The sequence below is a fragment of the Pan paniscus genome, chromosome 2 (genome assembly GCF_029289425.2).
Source record: "Pan paniscus chromosome 2, NHGRI_mPanPan1-v2.0_pri, whole genome shotgun sequence".
NCBI lineage: Eukaryota > Metazoa > Chordata > Mammalia > Primates > Hominidae > Pan > Pan paniscus.
In genome coordinates this window covers 151350227-151371150 of record NC_085926.1, presented here as the reverse complement: position 1 = coordinate 151371150, position 20924 = coordinate 151350227, and the positions used below count along the sequence as shown (strand labels likewise).

At 36.1% G+C, this 20924-nt stretch overlaps 1 long non-coding RNA gene and 1 other non-coding gene across 4 annotated transcripts in view; one reads left to right on the top strand and one right to left on the bottom strand.

The window, feature by feature from the left end:
* The window catches only part of LINC02877 (long intergenic non-protein coding RNA 2877), a 149980-nt gene that overhangs the window by 32148 nt on the left and 96908 nt on the right, over positions 1-20924 (bottom strand). The gene's annotated exons all lie outside the window — the stretch shown is intronic.
* LOC112439390 (U6 spliceosomal RNA) lies at positions 4001-4106 on the top strand. Its single transcript, XR_003027686.1, has one exon. It is a non-coding gene; the product is annotated as a U6 spliceosomal RNA (small nuclear RNA).

Below are 20924 nucleotides of genomic sequence, written 5' to 3'. Positions count from 1 at the left end.
GCTGAATTCTATCAGACATTAAAAGAAGAATTGGTACCAATCCGATTGACACTATTCCACAGGATAGAGAAAAAGTAAATCCTCTCTAAATCATTCTATGCAGCCCGTATCACCCTAATACCAAAACCAGGAAAGGACGTAACAAAATAAAAAAAAAAAAGAAAGAAAGAAAACTACAGACTAATATCCTGATAAACATAGATGCAAAAATTCTCAACAAAACACTAGCTTACCAAATCTCACAGCATATTAAAAGATAATCCACCATGATCAGGTGTGTTTCATACCAGGGATGCAGGGACGGTTTAACATATGCAAGTCAATAAATGTGATATAGCACATGAATAGAATTAAAAACAAAAATCACATGATCATCTCAATAGACGCAGAAAAAGCATTTGACATAATCCAGTATCCTTTATGATTAAAAACCTCAGCAAAATCGGCATAGAAGAGACATACCTTAAGGTAATAAAAGCCATCCATGACAAACCCACAGTCAACATTATACTGAATGGGGAAAAGTTGAAAACATTCCCCGAGGACTGAAATAAGACAAAAATACCTGCTTTTACCACTTCTATTCAAAATAGCACTGGAAGTCCTAGCCAGAGCTGTCATACAAGAGAAAGAAATAAAGAACATCCAAATAGGAAACAGAATGTCAAACTGTGATGTTTGCCAATGATATGAACACATAGCCAGAAAACCCTAAAGACTCATCCAAAAAGCTCCTAGAACTGATAAATGAGTTCAGTAAAGCTTCTGGGTACAAAATTAATGTACACAAATCAGTAGCACTGCTATCCACCAACAGTGAACAAGCTGAGAATCAAATCAAGAACTCAACCCCTTTTACACAGCTGCACCAAAAAAAAAAAAAATTATTAGGAATATACCTACCCAAGGAGGTGAAAGATCTCTACAAGGAAAACTACACAGCTGAAAGAAATTATAGATGGCATGAACATATGGAAACACATCCCATGATCATCGATGGGTGGAAACAATATATTGAAAATGACCATACTGTTAAAAGCAATCTACAAATTCAATGCAATTCCTATCAAAATACCATCATCATTCTTCACAGAACTAAAAAAAACAAATCCTAAAATTTATATGGAACCAAAAAGCCCACATAGCCAAAGCAAGACTAAGCAAAAAGAACAAATCTGGAGGCATCACATTACCCAACTTCAGACTATACTACAAGGTTATAGTCACCAACACAGCATGTTACTGGTATAAAAATAGGCACATAGACCAATGGAACAGAATAGAGGACCAAGAAATAAAGCCAAATACTTACACTCAATTGATCTTTGACAAACCAAACAGAAACAAAAAGTGGGGAAAGGATACCCTATACAACAAATGGGGCTGGGATAATTGGCAAGCCACATGTAGGAGAATGAAATGGATCCTTGTGTTAGTCAGTATTCTCTAGAGGGACAGACCTAATAGGATATATATAAACTCCCCTTTATATACATATATATATATATAAAGGGGAGTTTAATAAAGAGTATTAACTCATATGATTCCAAGGTCCCACAATAGGTCATCTGCCAGCTGAGAGCAAGGAAGCCAGTCCAAGTTCCAAAGCCAAATAACTTGGAGTCCCATGTTTGAGGGCAGGAAACATCCAGCATGAGAAAGATGTAGGCTGGGATGCTAAGCCAGTCTAGTCTCCTCAGGTTTTTCTGCATGCTTTTTATTCTGGCCACCCTGGCAGCTGATTAGATGGTGCCCACCCAGATTATGGGTGGGTATGCCTTTCCTAGCCCACTAACTCAAATGTTAATCCCTTTTGGCAGCACCCTCACAGACACACACAGAATCAATACTTTGCATCCTTTAGTCAAGTTGACATTCAGTATCAAACATCACAAGTCCACACCTTGTCAACTTGAACCCATACACAACTCCTGAGATCAGAATCTTCCAATAAAGACAATAATAAGGTAATAATTATGCCTAACATGTAACAGCTATCCTTTGTACAACCAGAAATACACAAATCCTCAATCCAAATGCTACTACATAAAATTAACAATACTTAAATTCTGATATGAAGTTAATAAATCTCATGTCACATAATATAGGAAAAAAATAAAATGAAGATATTTTCTTAGTACAAGTGTATATATGCACAAACATGTTTTTAACAAAAGAAGGAGGAAATACTCAAGACAATTACAGTCCTCATTTAGGTCACTTAGCTGGTATTGATGACTACCTTCTTCTACTACCCGTTCTGCATTCCCTTTGCCTTCAGCAAGCACCTCAGCAGGTCGTGTTTTTTTTCCTAGTGGGGTGACCCAAACCTTCATTCCTGAAGGGTCTAGGTCATTTGTAGTCCTGCCTGGATTGAGTTGTTGTAGTTTCCCATTGACCTTAATCACAGGGCATGGTAATACTAAGAGACAGCAAGGGATCTGCTGTATTCCATGCATACTCTTCCTTACCTCCCTTGTGTAGTAGTAGACTGATTTTATCTTGATAGTCTGGGTCAGTCATTCCAGCCAACACTGTAACTCCCCTCTTAGCCTGTTGACTTAAAGGTAGGAAGATCCCAAAGTGTCCAGGTGGCAATCTTAACTTCCAGTTTAATGGAATCATTGTTGTGTCTCTTGGTGGCAGTGTACTTCCCTCTGCAACTAAGACCTCTAGGCTAGCAGAATGTCGTGGGAATAGCCATAATCAAAAAATTAAAAAAAGTAGATGCTGGCATAGATGTGGTAAACAGGGAGCATTTCTACACTGCTGGTGGGAATGTAAACTAGTACAGCCACTATGGGAAACTGTGTGGAGATTCCTTAAAGAACTAAAAGTAGAACTACCATTTGACTCAGCAATCCCACTACTGGGTATCTACCCAGAGGAAAAGAAGTCATTATTTGAAAAAGATACTTGCACACAATTCACAATAGCAAAATCGTGGAACCAACCCAAATGCCCATCAATCAACGAGTGGATAAAGAAACTGTGGTGGTAGATAGATAGATGATTGATTTATAGATAGATAGATAGATAGATAGATAGATAGATAGATAGACAGACAGATAGATATAGTTAGATAGATAGATATACCAGGCTCACACCTGTAGTCCCAGCACTTTGGGAGGCCAAGGTAGGTAGATCACTTGAGGCCAGGAGTTCGAGGCCAGCCTTGCAACATGGTGAAGTATTCCATATATATAACAGAATACTACTCAGCCGTAAAAAAGAATGAATTAACAGCATTTGCAGTGACCTGGATGAGATTGGAGACTGTTCTTCTAAGTGAAGTAACTCAGGAATGGAAAAGCAAACATCGTATGTTCTCACTGATATGTGGGAGCTAAGCTATGAGGACGCAAAGGCATAAGAATGATACAATGGACTTTGGGGAGTTGTAGAGAAGAGAGGCAAGGGCGAGAGATAAAAGGCTACAAATAGGGTGCAGTGTATATGTACACCTGCTAGGGTGATGGGTGCACTGAAATCTCACAAATCATCACTAAAGAATTTATTCATGTAACCAGATACCACTGCTATTCCAATAACTTATGGAAAAATAAATAAATAAAATGGTAATAACTTATGGAAAAATAAATTTTAAAAACCATAATAATGCATGATAGAAATAAAATAAGATGAAAAACTTAATTGATAAATGTGTGTGTTGCAACTGCTCCACTGACTGGCTGTTCCCACATCTCTTTTCCTCTCCATGGGCCTCCCTATTCCCTAAGACACAATAATTTTGAAATTAGGTCCATTAAAACCCTAGAATTGCCTCTAATTGTTCAAGGGAAAGGAAGAGTCACACATCTCTCACTCTAAATAAAAATCTAGAAATGATGAAGATTAGTGAGGAAGGCATATTGAGAGCCAAGACAGGCTGAAAGCTCAGCCTCTTTGCCATACAGTTAGCCAAGTTGTAAATGCAAGGAAAAGCTGTTGAAAGAAATTAAAAGTGCTACTTCAGTGAACAAAAGAATAATAGGAAAGTGTGCTCGCTTCAGCAGCACATATCCTAAAATGTGGAATGATACAGATGATTAGCATGGTCCCTGGGTAACAATGACACGCAAATTCGTGAAGCATTCCATACTTTTGTAAAATAAATAAAAAAAGAATAATAAGAAAGTAAAACAGCCCTATTGTTGATATGGATAGAAGATCAAACCAGCTACAATATTTCATTAAGCCAAACCCTAATCCAGAGCAAGTCTCTAACTCTCTTCAATTCTATAAAGGATGAGAGAGGTGAAGAAGCTTCAGAAGAAAAGTTAGAAGCTAACAGAGTTTGGTTCATAAGGGTTAAGAAAAGAAACCATCTGTATAAAATAAAAGTGCAAGGGGAAGCATCAAGTGCTGATGTAGAAGCTGCAGCATGTTATCCAGAAGATCTAGCTAAGGTAAGTGATGAAAGTGTCTACACTAAACACCTAGTTTAAAAGCTTCCAATGACAGACTGTCTTGTCAGTGGCTAGTGGCTAATGTAGCTGGTGACTTTAAGTGGAAGCCAATGCTCAGTTATCATTCTGAAAATTTTAGGGCCCTTAGGAATTATGTTAAATCTATCCTGCTTGTGCTCTGTAAATTGATTTTCAAAGCCTGGATGACAGCACATCTGTTTATAGCATGGTTTACTGAACATTTTAAGCCCACTGTTGAGATTTCTTTAAAAATATTACTGCTCATTAACAATACACCTGGTCTCCCAAGAGGTCTTATGGAGATATACAAGGATATAAGTGCTGTTTTGATGTCTGCTAGCATAGCAACCATTCTGCAGCCTATGAATCAATGAGTAATTTTGACTTTTAAGTCTTATGGTTTAAGAAATACATTTAGTGGCCAGATGGGGTGGCTCACACATGTAATCCCAGCACTTTCAGAGGCCAAGGCAGAAAAATCACTTGAGGCCAGGAGTTCGAGAATAGTGTTGCAACATGGTGAAACTCCATCTCTACTAAAAATACAAGAATTAGTTGGGCATGATGGCACATGCCTGTAATCCCAGCTACTCGGGAGGCTGAGGCATGAGAATAGCCTGAACCTGGGAAGCGGAGATTTCAGTGAGCCAAGATCATGCCACTGCACTCCAACTTGGGCAACAGAGCAAGACTCGAAGGGAAGGGAAGGGGAAGGGGAGGGGAAGGGGAAGGGGAGAGGAAGGAAGGAAGGAAGGAAGGAAGGAAGGAAGGAAGGAAGGAAGGAAGGAAGGAAGGAAATGAAGGAAGGAAGGAAAGGAAGGAAGGAAGGAAGGAAGGAAAGAAGGAAGGAAAGAAAAGAACATGTAGTAAGGCTACAGTTGCCATAGATGGTGATTCTTCTGATGGATCTTGGCAAAAGTAAGTTGAAAGCCTTCTGCAAAGGATTCACCATTCTATATGCCATTAAGAATACTTGTGATTCATGGAAGGGGGTAAAAATATAAAATTAACAGGAATTTAGAAAAATTTGATTTCAGCTGTCATGGATAGCTTTCAGGGATTTAAGACTTCAGTGCAGAAAGTAACTGCAGATGTGGTGGAAACAGCAAGACAACTAGAATTAAATGTGGATCTTAAAGATGTGATTGGATCTCATGATAAAACTTGAATGGATGAGGAGTTGCTTCTTACGGATGAGCCAAAAAAGTTATTTCTTGAGATGGAAATTAGTCCTGGTGAAGATGTTGTAAAAGTTGTTGAAATGACCCCCAAGAATTTAGACTACTATGTAAATTTAGTTGACAAAGTAGTGGCAGGATTTGAGAGGATTGATTCTAATTTTGAAAGAAGTTCTACTGTGGGTAAAATGCTGTCAAACAACATCTCGTGCTCGGAGAAATCTTTCACCACTTTAATCAGTCAACAGCCATCTCAGTCGAGGCAAGAGCCACCACGAGCCAAAAGATTATGACTTACTGAAGGTTCCGATGTTCCTTAGCAATTTTTTTGCAAAGAAGTATTTTTAAATTAATGCATATTTATTATTGTTTTAGACATAATGCTGTTGCATACCTAATAAACTATCATATAGGGTAAACATAACTTATATGCATTGGGAAACCAAAAAATTTTTGTGACTTGCTTTATTCGCTTTACTGTGGTGGTCTGGACTGAACCAACAATGTCTCCAAGATATGCCTCACTTATTACTGTGTTACAGTTGCCTACAGCATTCAGTACAGTAACATGCTATACAGGCCTGTAACCTAGGAGCAACAGGCAATACCATATAGCTTTGGTGTGTGGCGCACTATACCACATAGGTTGTATAAGTACAGTGTATGATGTTTGCACAATGATGAAACTGCCTAATGACACATTTCTCAGAGCAAGTTCTTATTAAGTGACCATGACTGTATTCCAAAGTGTGTCATTTCTTAAAATAATATTAGGATCCATACATCTAGACATATTTCAAGCCTACCTGTATTCTTTTTAATAGATTTAAGATCAAAGAGTTTCGATCCTTTTGGGGATGATTTTATTCTTTGGAAAGAGCCAGAAGCTAATATAGTAAATAAACAAATTGGTTAAAACAACATTTTCTTTAAAAATAAAATAAGAGATGTGACTCAAATAATCAAACCAGTTGACTAGTGTCACTATTTGAGTTGGCAATCTCAAAATACTCTGGACAATGGAAAGAGTACTCAAGAGAGCCTCCCAAAAAGATCACTTTAAAAACTAACATTCATTTTGATACTTAAGGCTCAGTTAATTTTTAAAATCACGATAAATTGTAGTTACTTTTCTATACATGAAAACTAATAATATTATTTCTTCATGCAGACTTACCAAGTCAATATTCTCCTATGAACTTAAAACAAGGCTTTTTTTTTTTTTTTTTTTTTTTTTGAGAAAGAGTTTCACTTTTGTTGCCCAGGCTGGAGTGCATTGGCACTATCTCGGCTCACTGCAACCTCTGCCTCCCGGGTTCAAGTGATTCTCCTGCCTCAGCTTCCCAAGTAGCTGGGATTACAGGCATGCGCCGCCACGCCCGGTGAATTTTATATTTTTAGTAGAGACGGGGTTTCTCCATGTTGGTCAGGCTGGTCTCGAACTCCCAACCTTAGGTGATCAGCCCGCCTCAGCCTCCCAAAGTGCTGGGATTACAGGTGTGAGCCACCGCGGCCGGCCAAAACAACCATTTTAAGGCTTATGCATTTGGATTGGGTCCCAAGAAAATCAAGTGCCTAAAAGCCATGTAGACCTTAGGATGATTATAATTCCAACCTTAACCACCTTGTATTTTGTGACGTTGAATAAGAACCTTCAGTTCTCTGATTCTATTTTTTTCTCCTGTGCAAAAAAAAAAAAAAAAAAAATCTAAAATATTACTCAAAATATCATTTGTAGAATGAAAAGAAATAAAGTACATATAGCAACAAGTATCAAGACCAGCTCAGAAAACTTCTAAGCCATTAATGCGTACCAAGTAGAGGACTTTACTTGCATTATCACATTCAGTCCTTCTAACAAGCCATGAGGTAGGTAGCAGTATTTTTATCTTGCAGAGAAGTCAAGTGAAGCTTAAGGAGGTTAAGAAAAACAAGGGTTTGTTCACTTCTCCTTTTCCAAAGTTGTTGTAACATTCATTAGATTTTAATAACTTGAGTAGTACTATAAGAATAGCCTAGCAGTACACCTATGTTTTGCTCCAACAAAAATTAAAGAAAGTTGTTTATGAGCTTAATGGAAATCCAATCCACAAAATGTTCTACCTTGTTTTAATTTAGGTCAGTGTATCTTTTATGTTTATAATGTTTGTTACTTTGGTTTTTCAATTTATGCCTTTCACTTTCACAAAGTAGGTTACTTTGCATATTGTACTTATCTCTCCACCTTTGCAAATTTGAAAATTACTCTACTCATGGCATCTTATGGAATGGAAACAATTGAAAAACTCACCAAATTATTTCAGAAATAGGTGTGATAGTGTTTTGTCAATCCTGGAAAAGATTCAGATGTCAAGGAAAACATAACATGAAGAAAATAATGGAATGATTGAAAATTTCTTTGTGTAAAGAAAGAAACAAAAGATTTGTTTAGATTCAATTCTTATTGTTAATTTAAAAAGGAATATTCTTCTCTCTCTGCCTATTGTTTGTGATACCGGTAGGTGATATGAAGTGAGAACAAATGTTCTAATTTTTAGCTTCTAGAATAATGTTCCATGTTTGTGCCTACAGGTACCTTTGAAATGATCTGGTCCAAATTCCTCATTTTACAAATGAGGACACTGGGTCTCAGAGAATTGAAGTGTTATTCCCCAAACCACCCAATCAGCAAGTGATAGAACAGAGATAAAGCTGGGGCTCTGGCCACTCAGCCCCTATTGTCTGCTTTCCTACATTATGCAATTTTCCCTACAACTGTTCTCAATACAACTGACACCTACAATTCTTGGGCTTGAGGCAAGCTTGTAATTGGCCACACAACAGAAGAAAAAGTGTAATGAGCAATGTCAAACCTCAGAATACCAAATAAGGCTATTCTTCATCTTAGGCAGAAGAAAAAAGACAGAAAAATTTGGGCTAAGGACTTCTAAATACCATGAAAAGCACCTCTTGACTCTGATAAGCACACATAAGATATTCAAAGCTTGAATGTCACACAAAACTCAGGGCTTGGTATTTCAGAATTTCCCTGGAAATGAAAGGCCTCTAGATCCTGGCCATGAAAAAGAGTGAGATAACTCAGAACAAAAAGTTAGCTTTCTGCTATCTCAAGAGTGTCCAAATGAAATCAAATGCTTTATTTCACCCCTTCAATCTGTGACTCTGAGAAAAGGGACCATAGGCTTTCTTATTTTCTAACACTCAAAGCCTATCATAATCTTTTCTTCCCCCAGCATCTAATAATTAATTATGGAGTAAAGAAATGTTCAATCAGTTACCTCTGACAGATAGACTGTGACGAAGTGGTCCCAATAAGTGGTAATATCACAGCTGCTTACTAGGAGGCTGGTTTATACTTTCAGCCATCATGTCATTTGTCCTTTCAGCCTTTTCCACAGGAAAAGTTATACCCATAGCATTGGGTATGGTTATAATTCAGCACTGGGCTGCTTCTAGGCTGTTCTCATTTTGCTGCCAATCAATTGGTCTCTGTGAGGAGTCAAAGAAATTCTACGTTGCAGCCAATTTCATCAGTCTGTAATTATTCTATTTCAAGAAACTCTGGCCAGGCACGGTGGCTCACACCTGTAATCCCAGCACTTGAGAGGCTGAGGTGGGTGGATTACGAGGTCAAGAGATCGAGACCATCCTGGCCAACATGGTGAAACCCCGTCTTTACTAAAAATACAAAAATTAGCTGTGCGTGGTGGCAGTGCGCCTGTAGTCCCAGCTACTCGGAAGGCTGAGGCAGGAGAATCGCTTGAACCCGGGAGGTGGAGGTTGCGGTGAGCCGAGATTCCACCACTGCACTCCAGCCTGGTGACAGAGTGAGACTCTGTCAAAAAAAAAAAAAAAAAATCCAACATATCCAATTCCAAACTTTAAAATAACAGATAAATTGTGGGGGTGTGTGAAAAATAACTATTTTCCAACTATATTTTCCAGATGACTCAATTAAAAATAAATTTGTTTAATGTGATAGTGTGTGAATAAGAATACCTTGGCCAGGCACGGTGGCTCATGCCTGTAATCCCAGCACTTTGGGAGGCTGAGGTGGGTGGATCATTTGAGGTCAGGAGTTAGAGACCAGCCTGGCCAACATGGTGAAATCCCACCTCTACTAAAAATACAAAAATTAGCCAGGCGTGATGGTGCATGCCTGTAGTCATTATCTGAGACTGTTGCTGATACTGTCCTGATATTGCTGATACTGCTCATAGTTTCTGATTTTGTTCTGAAAACTGCTCTTTACAGTTGTCTTAAGCATTTAAGATAATTTAGAGACCTTTTATAACTCTAGATTATAATGAAATTTGCCATAACTAATAGCTTGTATTTTGTGAATACAAAATATCACCCTGAAGGAAAATGCTAACAGGTGAAAAAATACATTAGAGTTTTGAATTCTTCAGAGAAAGAAAGACATAGGAATTAATTTCAAGCTTTGCTGTTATTAAGCAGCATTTATAGCATACACAAAAATTCCATGAAAAATAGGGCAGGGTAGTTGACAAGAATCCTGAGCAAAATTCTACAGTAGATGTTCTGAGCACTTTTTTAATCATTCTGTAAAGAAAATGTACTTGGTAGGAGGCAGCAATGAACTCACAGACATGACTGGCATCTTTTGTTTTTGTTTTGTTTCTAAGATTACAAAAGTTGTAATAAGAGAACTATAATTGTACCATATCTTGGTTTCAACTTGAAAACATTTATCACTCATTTATCTGAACATGACAGGGGATTGTGGCTGGTAATAGGAGAATTAGTTGGATTCATAACTGATTGAACAATGAAAGTTTTAAAATGTTAACTAATTAGTAATCTCAGTTTGGAAGAAAGTCTTTAGATATGGTCTGCCAGACTCTGGCTTTGGCTTATTCCAGAATGATGTAATTATCTAATTGGAAAATCACAGAAGATCCAATTCAACTTAAGGTAGAATTTCTAAATGATTTGATGTGTCTGAATAGGGCAACCTAAGGTGGTCAAGCAAAGATCAAACTCAAAATGGTAGAGAAGATGGCACTGAAGGTACATGAGGTTATAGGTACCTCTGGAAGTGGTAGAGAATAGAAGATGCTGATTGGATAAATGTCTGGGGCTCTCAGTCCACTTCTACTTCTTTGGATTTTGTTCCCTGTTAGATATTTTTTCCTAAGCTAAAATGTCCAGGAAAATAAGGAAAAAAAAGAGAAAAGTACTGGATCAGATGATAATTTAAGTCTCTTCCAGATTTAGGATTCTACATCATTGCAATAACTGAGATTTGTTTGAAATGTGTTAAAGATATCTGCAAAAGATACCTCCCCTTAAGAGAGTTTCAAGAAATCACATTCCTCAGTTTGTGTGTGTATCTGTGCACCCAACTCGCAAATACACACATGCCTATGCATTTTAAGACTCCTCATCACTCAGTGCTAGGCTAGTGATTTCTTTTGCTGAATTGTCTCATATATCCAACACTCATAATTTTGATCCTCCTGCCAGTTTAAAAAATTGTAAATTTTCTCTTGTAGTTCAAAGATTTAAATTCACTTTACACACAATTAAACTAAATATATCAAGTGCCCAATTATCCTTTCAGAGCAGTTGAGGGCTTCAGAGTTACAATCATCAGTTTAGTTCCAGGTCTCCAGGAGGGACTCAGGTGAGCCCAAAGCTCAGAATGATTTTTTTTGATCCAGTGTGTGGGTATGCATTTCTGCCTTTCAAAACTAAATACCATATATAATTATATATTATACTAGTCCATTTTCTGTTGCTTATCACAGAATGTCTGAAACTGGGTAATTTAAAAGGAATTTTTTTTTTTTTTGCAGCTATGGAGGCTGACAAGTGTAAGTCGAGGGACTGCATCTGATAAGAGCCTTCTTGCTGGTGGGGACTCTACAGAGTCCCAAGATAGTACAGGGCATCATATGACAAGGGGACTGAGTGTGTTGCATGCTTGCTCAAGTTTCTCTTCCTCTTCTTATAAAGCCACTAGTTCCACTCCCATGATAACCCATTGATCCATTACTTCATGAATGGATTAATTCATTCATAAAGGCAGAACCTTCGTGATTCAATCTTCTCTTAACGGATCCACTTTTCTTGACATATATAATTATATCTAATCATCACAATATGTTAACATGTCTATTTCAGTGCCTTAAATATTGTAGGCACCTAAAAAATATAGTTGGATCTAATATATATAAATATAATTCATATATTATATATAAATTATATATATTTTATATATATTATATGTATACTATGTATTATATATATTATATATAATTTATATGTATTATATATATTATATATATTATATATAATTTATATGTATTATATATATTATATATAAATTTATTTTACTTTAAGTTCTAGGATACATGTGCTGAATGTGCAGGTTTATTACATAGGTATACATGTGCCATGGTGGTTTGCTGCACCTGTCAACCGGTCATCTAGGTTTTAAGCCCCACATGCATTAGGTATTTGTCCTAATGCTCTCCCTCCCCTTACTCCCCACACCCCAACAGGCCCCGGTGTCTGCTGTGCCCCTCCCTGTATCCATGTGCTCTCATTGTTCAACTCTCACTTATGAGTGAGAACATGTGGTGTTTGGTTTTCTCTTCCTGTGTTAGTTTGCTGAGGATGATGATTTCCAGCTTCATCCATGTCCCTGCAAAGGACATGAACTCATTCTTTTTTAGGGCTGTATAGTATTCCATGGTGTATAAGTAAAGGTCCCACTTTTTAATACTGCGACATTGGGAATTAACTTTCCAACACATGAAACTTGGGGGATACATTCAAACCAGAATATATATTGTGTCTATCTTTCAATAACAAATCAATCATTATACAGTAAGATTATTATTAAAAGTATAACCGCAAAAATGAAGAGTATCTAAATGCAGCACCTAAATGCACATTCAACAAATACTTTTTGGCACCTCCCTGTGTCAGATATTGTTCTAGGCACAAGGGTTGCAACAGCAAACCATGACCTTAGAGACATTATACTCCAGTGGAGAAATTTAGACAATATACAAACAAATACGTATCAGGTAGTAATAACTGCTATTCAAAGAGATAAAGCAGGATTATGAGTACAAAGTAAGTGGGCTGCTATTTTGTACAAATGTGGGAAAATATAAGCTCTCTGTTCAAGAGCAAAGACTGCCTCAATCAAGATGCTTGCATAGAAAAAAAATAAGTGGCCCATTTTCATAATGCTCACTCTTTCTAAGGTTTTGTGCAGAGCAATTTCACCTGCCTGCTTTAGCTCCTCTCTTCCTTTGCTATGTATCTTTTATTTTGTGGTTTGTCTGGTTTCCTTTCGACTTCCTTAAGGTGTTAAGAGTTCTTCAGGATTGTGTTACTTGCAACTTTTTCTCCCATTGGCTGATTTTCTACTGAAAATAAAGAGCTCTAAAACAGTTTCACTTCTATGCTTTTTAGCCCACAAACATGTTTTTTCTTCAAATTTTTTTTCAGTTTATATACATTTTTTCCATTTAAGAACATTTACTCCCATAGCTTTATTTTTTATAAACACATTAACTGTGTCATTCACATGAGAACTTATTTATATTTGTCAGCACAATAACATGGTAGTTAACAGATAAAGACTCATCTGTTCCCTAAATAAAGGGCTAGAAGTCAAATTTTGGGTCTTTTTATGTGTATCACCTAAATTATTATTATTAATTTATTTATTTATTTATTTTGACACGGAGTCTCGCTCTGTTCCCCAGGCTGGAGTGCAGTGGCGCAATCTCGGCTCACTGCAAGCTCCGCCTCCTGGGTTCATGCCATTCTCCTGTCTCAGCCTCCCGAGTTGCTGGGACTACAGGCGCCCGCCACCATGCCCCGCTAATTTTTTTGTATTTTTAGTAGAGACGGGGTTTCACCGTCTTAGCCAGGATGGTCTGGATCTCCTGATGGTCTGGATCTCCCGACCTCGTGATCCGCCCGCCTTGGCCTCCCAAAGTGCTGGGATTACAGGCGTGAGCCACCGCATCCGGCCAACTAAATTATTTTTAAATAATAAATCTAAGAAATGCTCTATTTGCCGTGGACAACGAAACACGTTTTGAATTTTCTGTTAATCTCTTCAAACTAATATTACCTTGTATGATTAAGAAATTATATAAAGAAAGAATGATGATGTCATTGGGAAATAATTGTATAAGTATAAAAACATACTGTACAAACAATAGCATTGCTTAAACTACAAAATAGATTCTTGGCAAGATTTGTATTAGATGTGGGATAAACACCAAAGTTCATATAAAACTTTTCTAATTTTTTTCATAAATGAGCCTATAATCTCTATCTGTGTGTGTGTGTGTGTGTGTGTGTGTGTGTGTGTGTCCTTCTCTCTCATTCTCTCACTTGCTTGTTAAATGCTTTTGATTATAGTGTCTCTATCCTGCAAACATAAGTTATTTTTATTTTTAAGCATCTGGAAAAGATAAAAGGACAAAGTAAAGAAATGGGAGTCTTTTCTTGTCAGTTATAGGGCCTTTGATACTATTTTAAAGCACGATCTAGAAATGTTTTACACGGAGTGGAGTTAAAGATCTTCATTTTGTTATGACTTTTAAGAGTCTGATAAAATGTTTTTGTTGTTGTTAGCTTATTACTGTTACCTAAACATTTCACAAGTTCAGATTCATTGTTCTGCATCACCACAAACATGTTTTTGCAAAGTTAACGTACCAAACTATATCTATTATATCTATTATAAACTGTAAATATGTTCTGATTTACAGTGTTAACTGTGCATTCTCAAGTATCCCTGTAGTATCTCTAGTCTTGAACAAGTAGACTTTGACTTTTATTACAACTGAATTTGGGTGCAGGAAGGAGGCTGGCATACAAAAACAATAATTAGGTTAAGTCACTTGAGAAGGCAATATATTGAGATGAAAAGAGCTCTGAAAAATAAATAAAATAAAAATAAGGCCTTCAGGTTAGGCCTGGCAGTGTCATTAAGGTAGCTCAGTGTCATTTCAGGCAACTCACTAAAGGCCTCTAGAGCACTGTCCCTTATGGGTGTCTATCCAGAATGACAGCTACAGATGCCTCAGAGACCAACTAAATGTGGCAGTGGCCAGGGTCAGACAAAAGTGGTGGGGATTCTGGTGAGCTGAAGACTACATATCCTTCCCAAAAGCATTAAATTCAAGATGCTGAAACATGGTAACAACTGTAGTATCCCTTTTAGCTCTAACATTCTGTGCTTTTGAGTTTTCAAATAAAATGAACATGTACTTATTAGGCAGCTGCGATGTAAAACCCTGTTATGACTTCAGAGAGACAACAGAAACGTATGAGCAATGTCTTCTGCCTTTGAAGCATACAGTCCAGCTAAAGAAATGAAACTGGGCAACAAGATAAAGAGGCCAGTTCTTCAAGCAACACAGGGAAAGCACACTAATTATTTAAGAAAAATGGATTTGTCCCTCTAAAAAGCAGTGGGCTGTGTCAGCAAGTGCTATAGTCATTTTCGGAATGGCAGTAGCTTCTAGCATGAGGGAATGAGGAAAGGCCTCACTGAAATAGTAGAGCTTAAGCCCACACTTCAGGTGTAGAGTCTAGATTGGAATAGTATGGGGTTATAAGCAGAATGTTTAACTTCTGGGAGACCCTTTATAAGCACTATTAAGAAGTCTGGCTTTAGTTTGTTTGTTTCTTAGTTTTTGTTAATGGAGAATGCTTATTGAGAAAATCAGTAGTAAAATTTTAGTAAAAAAACAGTCTTTAGATTATTCTGATGTCAGTCTGGCTGAGGTATATACATTTCAATGTTGGCGTTGGAAACTTTTCCACAGATTTACTTAGTGAATAAATGCATTTATTTGATCACAACAGAATGCATTTATCACCACAGTATTTGCATTTTTATTCCACTGAGCATCTGTTTTCTCTACACTGGCATCTCTAGTTATAATCTTTTTTCAGTGAAACATATTTCACGAATGTTTTCAAGTGCTAGGAATGCAGAATGATGAAGCAAAATGGAGCCTAATAATGACTCATAGTGGTATTATGATTTTAAATTTATAACTTTCACATGCATGTTAAGCATTTATTCCTTTAAAAATTCCATAGTATAGGCTTTATTATTCATTTTACAATAAAGAATAAAATGTTTAAAAAGAGAAGCTATTTCCCTGTCTGTTAAGTATGATTAACACAATCATAGCACACAGTACAACTGCTAAGGAAACCATTACAATTAGACCTAGAAGATGGCATAGTCCTACCTCTTGTGTCATTCATTCATGCAATAGCTATTATTGAGCACCTACAATGTGCCGGGCACAGTTCTAAGTTACAAGCACACAGTAGTAAACAAGAAAAAGTGATTGCCTACTAGATTTTACAAAGATTTGCCCATAGTTTATAGATGTAGGATCCATATTTTTCTTTTTTATTTTTTAAATAATATATACTTTTAATTTTTTTTTCAAAACACACTAATTGTACATATTTATGGAGTACAATGTGATGTTTGGATACATGTATACATTATGTAATCAAGGTAATTAGCATACCCGTCACCTCAAACATTTATCATTTCTTTGTAGTGGGAACATACAAAATGCTCTCTGCTAGCTATTTCAAGATATATAATACCTTATTGTTGCCTATAGTCACTCTACTGTGCAATAGGACACCAGAACCTATCTTTCCTTTCTATGTGTAACTTTATACCTGTTGAACATCCTCTCTCCTTCTTCCCCCTACCATCCCCAGTCTCCGGTAACTACTGTGCTATTTACTACTTCTATGAGATCAACATTTTAGGTTCTACATGAGTGAAAATGTGGTATTTTTCTTTCAGTCTCTGGCTTATTTCACTTAACATAATGCCCTCCAGGCTCATCATGTTGCTGTGAGTGACGGGATTTCATTCTTTTTTGTGTCTGAATGGTAGTCCATTGTGGGTATATATACCCCATTTTCTTTATCCATTCATCAGTTGATGGACATTTAGGTTTATTCCATATCTTGGCTATTGTGACTAGTGCTGCAATAAACAAAGGAGTACAGAAATCTCTTTCACATACTGATTTCATTTCCTTTGGATATATACCCAGTAGTGTGATTGCTGGATCATGTGGCAATTGTATTTTTAATTTTTTTGAGGAAACTCCATGCTGTTTTTCATGGTGGCTGTACTAATTTACATTTCCACAGTGTGCAAGCATTCTCTTTATTCCACATTCTGACCAACACTTATTATCTTTTGCCTTTTTGATGATAGTCATTCTAACTGGAGTGAGGTGATATCTCAATATAGTTTTGATTTGCATTTCCCCAATTACTAGTGATGTTGCACATTTTTTTCATATACCTATTTGTCATTTGGGTATCTTCCTTTGAGAAATGTCTATTAAGGTCTTTTGCCCATTTTTCAGTTAGATTACTTGTTTTTTGGTTTTGGGTTTTTTATTTTTTTTGCTATTGACTTGAGTTCCTTATAAATTTTAAATATTAACCTCTTGTCATATGTAGAGTTTGCAAATATTTTCTCCCATTTGTAGATTTTCTCTTCACTCTGTTGATTGTTTCATTTGCTGTGCAGAAACATTATAGTTTGATGTAATTCCATTTTTCTATTTTTGTTTTTCTTGCCTGTACTATTGAGTTCTCATCAAAAATACCTTTGCCCACTTCAATGTCATGAAGCATTTTTATTATGTTTTCTTCTAGTATTTTCATAGTTTTGGGTCTTACATTTAAATATTTAATTCATTTTGACTTAATGAAAGATTGGGTGTCCAGTTTTAGTCTTCTGATTGTGGATATTCAATTTTTTTGGCACCATTTATTGAAGAGATTGTCTTTTCCACAATTGTGTTCTTGGCACTTTTGTCAAAAATCAATTGGCTGTGCATAGGTGGGTTTATTTCTGGGTTCTCTAGTCTCTTCCATTGGTCTATGTATGTTTTTATGTTAATATTATGCTGTTTATATTACTATAGCTTTTTAGTAAATTTCAAAGTCATGTAGTGTGATGTCTCCAACTTTGTTTTTGTTTTGGTGTTTTCTTGAGATTGTTTTGGCTATTAGGGCTCTTTTCTTGAGATTGTTTTGTGGTTCCATATGAATTTTAGTACTGTATTTTCTATTTGTGTGAATAATATGATTGATATTTTGATAGGGATTGCATTAAATTTGTAGATTGCTTTGGGTGGTATAAATATTTTAACAATATGAATTATTCTATGAGTATGAGATATCCTTCCATTTTTGTGTTCTTTTCAATTTCTTTTATCAATGTTTTATGGTTTTCAATGTAAAGATCTTTCCCTTTCTTGTTTAATTTTTAGGAATCTTTTTGTAGCTATTGTAAATGGCATTGTTTTCTTTTTTCAGATAGTTCTCTATTCACATATAGAAATGTTACTGATTTTTGTATTTGGTTTTGTATCCTGCAACTTTACTACATTTATTTGTTAGTTGTAATGGCTTTTTGGTGGCATCTTTAGGGTTTTCCGTACATGAGATTATGTCATCTGCAAACAGGGACAACTTGACTTCCTTCTTTCCAATTTGGATGCCTTATATTTATTTCTCTGCTTAATTCCTCTGGAGGAAAACAAGCCAAAATGTTTAAGACAGGAATAAATCCTCAGGGTAATTTCAACTGCTGAGAATGTGTCATATTTCACTTCCATGGTTGTGTGACCAAGGAACTACATATTCAGATGTGTTCTGCTCTATGTGTAGCTCCCATTGTCTTACACTTCTCTTTAATTTGGAAGGACAGTAAGGTTTGCTGTAATAATAAAGGGTTCTGTGAATGAAGCAACATAAAAATGGCAGAAATAAAGGAACCTTTCATATATATCTGTGTACGAATGAAGCAAAATAAAAATGTGAGAAATGGAGGGACTACATATCTTATAATGACTCTGAATACATCCTTGTAACCATTTCACTGTGATAATCTTATGGGAGGTAAACATCATCGTTTAAAAATAAATGACAAAATCATCTTGAATATAACTAAGGCTCACTTAGGGGTTCATTCTGCTGAATAAGCATATAGAAAAAAAAACACTTTATTACTTCAATTACTCCATCAAGATCACACCTGGTGCTAGATACATGGTTCAAAAATATCAGTGCATTTGTGTAGTAGTTGGTTTATTAATCATGGATGTCAAGTCCTTTCTGCTAATTAACCTTAATTGAGCTGTCTGTTATAGAAGCACCATTTCCAATGAAGCAACTTAGCAATGACATCAAAATAACAGAGCATAGTAGAACCCAGGATTAATGTTACTTCCTGTTCTTGAATACCAATGCCTAATGCAGTTTGCTGTAATACAAAATCTTATAACTTCTACCAAAATTTAAATATCACATAGAGCAAAAATTGGTAGAATATTTATGTAATTTGCACAATAAAGTGATTTAGGAAAGCATTTTTGACATGTGTCTTCATTTTATATTTATTCAAAAACAACTAGAATATACCATAAATATTAAAAATATAAACTTTTAAAGATTCAAAGATTAAAATCATATATTATCTATTAGTCAACATGACTCTGATCTTAGTCATGCTTGAAACTAAATCTTTATTTCATTTATGTTCAGTATTATTTCCAATAGTACCACAAAATGTCCATTAGGATAGAATTCTGCTGAAATAGGCAGCTTTATTCATCTGCCTGGAGTAATTCAGTGCAATTAATTCCAACTTTGATAACCAGCAAGCACTTCAAATGTTCAATAGGTTATTTATTAAAAAGCAAATCAAGAAGAAATAAATAAGCTTTACTGCTGATGAACAGAATGCTTAGATTTTAAAATGGCCAGAAGGCTACTGGTATTAATAAGCTTTGTCAAATTCATTTTCAGACACGGATGGAGGAGTTTGTACTATTTTTCTGTTCATGTCATAGTTTCTGTCAAGAGGAGAGCCCATATACCTTAGGGAAAGCTTTCTGATGTGCAAGGATTTGAAAATAAAAAGGCAAAGACAGACATTTAGCAGATTCACAAGGGAAAACAAACTCCTGAAGAATCTTCAGAAAAATTAAAGCGGTAACAATGAAAGTGTTGAAAAGATTTAACCACTGATATAAATTTGGGGAAAATACAGAAATACAAATATTGATAATAAAAGTCACAGAAACTCAGGTTAAAACCAACATGGATAAAGATTTAGTTTAAGTGAGGCAAGCTGGGCCATGCCTAGATGTGTCTTATAGACCATTCATTTGTGTTATATTTACAGAGCTCAAATGCAAACACAAGACAAGTGGCACCATTTTGTTAGATAATGCCTACTGTCAATGCATTTGATCATATGGGGCTTAATGGGGCATGATAGAAAGAACACTTCTCTAGGCATCTAAAACCTGGTCTCAAATGATAGTTCTGAAATTTAACAGCTGCATAACTATGGACAAATTACTGAAGAGCTCTCACCAATAGACGTTTCTGAGATTATAGCTATGCTTTACATCTGCACTGTCCAATAAGATAGCCCCAGCTTTATGTGGCTATTGAGCACGCAGCATCCAGCTAGTGCAACTGAGAAACTGAATTTTTAACTTTGGTTATTCTAATTAATTTTAATCTAAATGGCAATAAGTGGCTAATGGCTATAGTATTGGACAATGCTGTGCCACGTCAAGTGATTTCCACTTACATGAATTATGATGCTTTTAGTTGCAAGGCAGAAAAAAAATCTAACTTAAAGCTTAAACAACAAAGGGAATGTATTGGCTCATTTTAATTAAAAAGAAGTCCAGAAGTAGAAAGTTCCAGGCATAGTTCAATCAAGTGCATTCTCTCTCTTTCTCTTTTTCCAGTACCCTTGCCTCTCCTTTATTTTTGTGTCTGCTTTCTTTCCTCATGCCGGGTTCCCTGATGGTCACAATCTGACTACTGGAAGTAGTAACAGGGGTCACTTGCTCCTCATTCTTATCTAGTAGGAGGCTAAGAGAGGGGGAGCATTGCTTTTCACAAATACTTAAAACAAGCCCAGAGCTTTGCTCTGACAAGATCAATCTGAAACACCCAAAGCTGTGTACTGCTTGACTTGTACCGGGTTTCCTGCCTTTCCCCAAACTAATTACTTTGGAAAATGGATGGAGATTTTTGATGAATGTTGGAACTGAGGGTTGGATTAGGGAAGGCATGTTCACTTAAAGAAAAAATCTAGAAGCTGTTAAGAAGTAGAATAATAGGGAGTGAATGCTGAATAAGCATTTGATAATTTTCATTCACATCATCTCAAAGGATTATTAGAATATAATCAATGATGTGATGTGCATAAAGCATCTAA